This window comes from Photinus pyralis, unplaced genomic scaffold, assembly GCF_008802855.1.
Source record: "Photinus pyralis isolate 1611_PpyrPB1 unplaced genomic scaffold, Ppyr1.3 Ppyr1.4_LG8, whole genome shotgun sequence".
NCBI classification, from domain to species: Eukaryota; Metazoa; Arthropoda; class Insecta; order Coleoptera; family Lampyridae; genus Photinus; species Photinus pyralis.
In genome coordinates this window covers 13450062-13456061 of record NW_022170819.1, presented here as the reverse complement: position 1 = coordinate 13456061, position 6000 = coordinate 13450062, and the positions used below count along the sequence as shown (strand labels likewise).

The following is a 6000-nucleotide window of genomic DNA, read 5'->3' as shown; positions in this document are numbered from 1 at the left end:
TAATAGTTCTTAAGTTAAGTTTGGGAATGAAATAAGAACATCTCTATTGCAAATATTGTTGAACTAAAGAGGAGGCAGTTAAATTTACCTTGGCAATTATTATTACGTAGGTACATACCTAGGTATTCATAATAGTTACGGTGAAAAGATAAAAATAACACTTCAATTCCTCAAATCGATAATTAAAGAGTCGTTACTATTTTTCACTCAACGTTACTACTTTCTTAGAATACAATTTCATTGCAGATTCGGTATTTGTTAGCTATCGTTAATTATATACATACAAAGAAATTCAAAAAGAGCATACCATTGTTTAGATCCTGCAGGGCACTCTTTAAGCCATAATTCACAGGTGCAATTCTCTTTCGTCTTTTGTCCGCTGCAGTCAGCCATTGACAGGCCAACAAACGCCAATACCAAAAGAGTACAAATAATGAGACCTTTCATGTTGAACACCTTTCTGTCTATCCACCGTAATTCATGGCTATATACAGGGTGACAATTTGAAAACTTACCACCCCCCATATCTTAGTAAATAAACGAGATATTTAAAAAAATCAAAATCCGTTTCGGTAATTCGGAGGGGGAATCACAATGACATAGTTGGCGACGCACCCCCTCCAACCCCCTGCGCCCCAGCCACCCCAACTTTTAAATCATAAATAGTGACCCCCCATGTGTGATACGTCGTTGGAAAGCTCTGAAAAAATGCTTTCCAACCATACCAAATAGCATTACATTTAGGTTAGTAATTTTCGTGCAAATCAAAAATAAACTAATATGATACATTTGAAATCTGTCGTATTTAAAACGCAACCGGCGAACATGGACGAACTAAGACAGAGAATAATTCAAGAATGTCGAAATATTGCAAAACCAACATTGGAAAGGTTCGACAAGAGTTTGAGAATAGATTATAACTGGCGATCAAAAATGAGTTGCTGTCGAGCCGGCTTTGGAAGTTCAAGTTAAATACGATTTTCCATGTTTATTTTTTGATTTGCACGATAATTACTAACCTAAATGTAATGCTATTTGGTATGGTTGGAAAGCATTTTTTCAGAGTTTTCCAACGACGTATCACACATGGGGGGTCACTATTTAAGATTTAAAAGTTGGGGTTGCTGGGGCGCAGGGGGTGTGAGGGGGTGCGTCGCCAACTATGTCATTGTGATTCCCCCTCCGAATTACCGAAACGAATTTTAATTTTTTTAAATATCTCGTTTATTTACTAAGATATGGGGGGTGGTAAGTTTTCAAATTGTCACCCTGTATGTATACCTGTACTGCAGGAAATCGGGTATAATCTTATTACTTATCATGTCACACATTCGATTAGTTGCACTTGAGATAAGTTATTTTCGTCTATAAACAATTCGAAAACAATTTTGGGTCCAACGGTTAATTCTTTCAAAAAATGTCTTGCTCCATAAGTCATCGGGAAGAAAGTTGAAGGTAGTGCTGTTGCGCAGATATAGTTACAAAAAACGTGTAGTGGAGAGAAATTTTGCAACACTTAAGATTGGCGCACGAGTGCACACTAATTTATTAGCTTTAGAAGCAAGTTCGGTCGGATTACGGAACAGATAATATACTTGCCACCTTATGGTGTTTAGACGTGTAAAAATCCACAATGTTCTCTATCCAATGCAATGAAGAGATAATCACATTTATAACGTCATTTTCAGCACCAGTGAAACAAAGTATGGGCAAATTGCTATTATGAACATTATTAACGAGCGACAAAAAGCGAGTTTTGATTTTGGACTTTCTGTCCGTCGGCCTGTGGACACGATATCTCACTAACGGTTTTGAATTTCTAATTCTGTTTGCAGCAATAAGTAGACAATGGTCAAAGGGACTAATTGATTAAATTTTGGTCAGTATTTGTCAACCGGAAGTGACTTTGTCGCTCGTTGTCTATATTGGTGCAGTTTATTTATTAATTTTTTTTCAAAAGGCTGTTATGTATGGAACTTATTTACAATTATGTAATATCCCTATGCTTAGATATGGTGCTGGCGGTGTTGTAACTCAGACCTGAATGTGTGGTATCTTGATGACGCCACGATCACGCCATAACTCATAGAATTTTCGAGAATAGCTTCTGTTAAATAGAGCTGTACCAGAAGAGGAGAAGCTCAATCCTTCGCTGCTACCTACCTACGTCATAAAATTTAATTTAGGTAAATCAGTTAAAAACAGAAAAGGTAGGTAGCTATTATGAACAACGTAATTTCTGTTGATAACAAAGTCAAGATATCAATAAATAAAAGTGTTTACAACAATTATAATGCCCTTATCAATTTTCTAATGTTCTAATGATTTTAGTACTATTTTCTGATTATATGTAAATGTTTATAGTTTCCTTAATTTCCATTTAAAAAAAGTTTTCAAAAATGAATCAATTACCTACGTCATAAAATTTAATGTAGGTAAATCAGTTAAAAACAGAAAAGGTAGGTAGCTATTATGAACAACGTAATTTCTGTTGATAACAAAGTCAAGATATCAATAAATAAAAGTGTTTACAACAATTATAATGCCCTTATCAATTTTCAGCAAGGAGTTAGGTAACGTTTGATATACACCTATCAAATCAATCCACTTATACTTGTTATTCAATAATTTTAGATCCGTATGTTATACCGAAGCCACCGTAATGGTGGCTTCGGTTATACTCGTGTAGGCTATTAAAAGTTCTTGGAGATACGTGAAAACGGACTCTTAAGGCTGTGTCTTAAGGCTCGGTGCACAGATCCAATCTTTTGACATGCGGCGGGCCGCTGCGGTGCCGGAGTTGCGTTACTTGATACAACATTTAAATAAATTAAGTATACGCCGCAATCCCACTTTTCTTGCTCTACACGTCCACACTAGACATCAACAGAATACGGACTTCGTTATTTAACCGCATCGTCTGAATCAAGTTTTGCGGCTGCCGTCGCGTCGCGGTGCTGCACTGGCCCCGCACGTCGAAAAATCGGAGGTGTGTACCAGGCTTTAAAGCTCTTAAATATTGTTAAATCTTTTGAGAGTTTTCGGTGAGCTTTAACATCTATTGAAGGATTAAAAAACTGTTGTATGAGACGGTTTTGGAAATTTTTGTGATTATCGGCGATTCTTAAGGCCGCTTAACAGATCGTAAATACTACAAGCCTCAGACGTTAAAGCATTCAAAAAGAGGGTCTTAATTCGACAGCTACGTTTGAGCGCACTTAACCCACAACATCGCCTAAAGGTTCATTAAGAGAAGGGAATATCTTAAAGACTTCTGTAAAATTCATGGGGACCTTTTGGGCGAAACCCACGTTTGAGACTCTTACAGGCTTGTAACTATGCTTAAACGTTCACAAAAGCTTTTAAGGGTTTATAAAAGCATACACCGTGCTGGGATCCATTCTATTTTCCTTAAGGGCTGGCTACGGAAAAAAGTTACTTATCGCTACATAGCCGATTGTTTATGTAAAGTATCCTGAATCCTGATACATAGTGCAGTAGCAAAAGTCATGTCTACCAGCGAGATCCCGTGGCTTAAGGTTGGGAGGAGCGGTCAAATATGTCAAATTTTAATAAAACTGCTGATTTTCGGAGTATATTTACCTCTGACCCAAAAAATGGATGAGACTTTTTTGTACAGCTGATCAAGGCACATTTTTTTTATATTTAACATTTTTCGTTATGGAGCTTACCTACTTTCTGAGAAAAGTGCAAATTTAGAAAAATTATAAAATGAGTAGTTTAATTCTTTCTCAAAAACTAAGAAACTACCAAAAAAGCCAATGTATGCGAAAAAAATTACAAATATCTTTATTATATTACTCTACATTTGCCCTGACCAAGCGGAATAAATACCTAAGATGCTTAGTTCCTTCGTTCGACTTAATTAATTCGAATCTTACTTTACAAGGCTACCTTTCTACCATATATTGTACAGGGTGACCAAGCATAGACTGCATGAGCACGTATCACAGTTCTACCCCATTTACTTGAGACACGTACGATTCCGGAACACCAGAAGAATGATTTTGAACAAATTGTATCACGGTTGGAAGCTCTTATGGGGATAAACATTTAAGGCTGGTGTACCTAATAATACGCCCAATTAAAAAACAGAACCCAAAAATCAGACGAAACTCGAAGCCGATATAGCCGTGATGACAATATTGGGTATCATACGGCTCCAGAAAGTTATATAGAGCAGCTGGCGGTGCGGACGTTCATCAATGGTGTTCGCGACGTGAAAATGCAACAAGCTTTGAAACTTGCGTGACATCAGAACATAGACCCTCCTGGTAATGCTCGCGTGCTCACTATAGCTACAGAAGATAAGTACGCAACTATGGAAGAAATAGAGAAAATATTGGAGCAATTAGAGGTTGGAACAGCAACAAACAAAACGACCGAGGACTGCGATGCTGGGGCCTGTGGTAAAAATGGACACATTAGAAGAAATTCCCCAAAAGCGCAGCAACCACAGGAAAATTAAAACGGGTCGACGGGAAGGGGTGAGCATCGTCAACTCATTCCCGACCATGTTTAAGAAGGGCACTGAGATTGGAACGTGTGCCCCAGTAGCTACAATCGCGCGTTGTGTAAATACAGTCAAGATTGATGACACTTTGAAAGGCTTCAATCAAGACTTATGCAAGAATCTGCCAGCAAGCGAAAAGGGCCAGGCTAGAAGGTTAATTTGCCGCTACCAAGACGTGTTTACTTCAGAAAAGACTTGTCGACCAAAACAATATCACATAAAATAAATACCTACGGGAGATGCCCAACCTATCGAGCAACATCCCAGAAGGTTACCATGGGCCAAACACGACGAAGCCCATAAAATCATCGGCGACATGACTAGAGAAGGAATAATTGAACCATCCAGCAGCTCTTGGACCTCACCTGTGGTGCTAGTAAAGAAAAAAGACGGCAGCACTATGTTTTGCATAGATGCCTGTAATCTTTGCGAAACAGTGAAGTGTTGCAAAATTTCTCTCCACTACACGTTTTTTGTGACTATCTGCGCAACAGCATTACCTTTAACTTTCTTCGTGATGAGTGATGACTTATGGAGCAAGGCATTTTTTGAAAGAATTAACCATTGGACCCAAAATTGTTTTCGAATTGTTTTTAGACGAAAATAGCTTATTTTAAGTGCAACTAATCGAATATGTGACATGATAAGTAATCAGATTATACCCAATTTCCTGCAGTATAGGTATATATAGCAATGAATTACGGTGGACAGACAGAAAGGTGTTCAACATGAAAGGTCTCATTATTTGTACTCTTTTGGTATTGGCGTTTGTTGGCTTGTCAATGGCTGACTGCAGCGGACAAAAGACGAAAGAAAATTGCACCTGTGAATTATGGCTTAAAGAGTGCCCTGCAGGATCTGAACAATGGTATGCTCTTTTTGAATTTGTTTGTATGTATATAATTAACGGTAGCTAACGAATATCGAATCTGACATGAAATTGTATTTTAAGAAAGTAGTAATGACTCTTTAATTATTGATTTGAGAAATTGTAGCATTATTTTAATCTTTTCACCGTAACTGTTATGAATACCTAGGTACGTAATAATAATTGCCAACGTAAGTTTTAATTGCAATAGAAATGTTCTTATTTCATTCCCAAACTTAACTTAAGAACTATTAATTGATATTTATTTTATGTTTCAGCGACGTTAAGTCCGACAATCCTTGCTCAATCATTTTCAAAACGTGTTGCAAACCTTGAAACCGAGATGGTGTTACCTCTACATTAATTAATTCAATTATTTCTGTTATTATACAATATCAATAAAATTGTTTGAATTATTTACTGTTTCTTTAATGTTAGTAGTAGTTCAGTTTACAGATTAAGGCTTACTCAGAATAGAAACAGTACAAATTTGTATGGTATTTTGGCGGACCCTGGTGGATACTGTGAACTAAAAGATTAAAATTAGAGTAGCGACATCTAGTGACAAGCTTCTAAAGCCATGAAGCAATTAGTCCCC

At 37.2% G+C, this 6000-nt stretch overlaps 1 long non-coding RNA gene across 1 annotated transcript; it reads left to right on the top strand.

The window, feature by feature from the left end:
* Nucleotides 1-4653: 4653 nt before the first annotated feature.
* On the top strand, nt 4654-5820 carry LOC116177647. The gene is made up of 2 exons (XR_004146725.1): nt 4654-5402; nt 5681-5820. It is a non-coding gene; the product is annotated as an uncharacterized LOC116177647 (long non-coding RNA).
* Nucleotides 5821-6000: the final 180 nt, after the last annotated feature.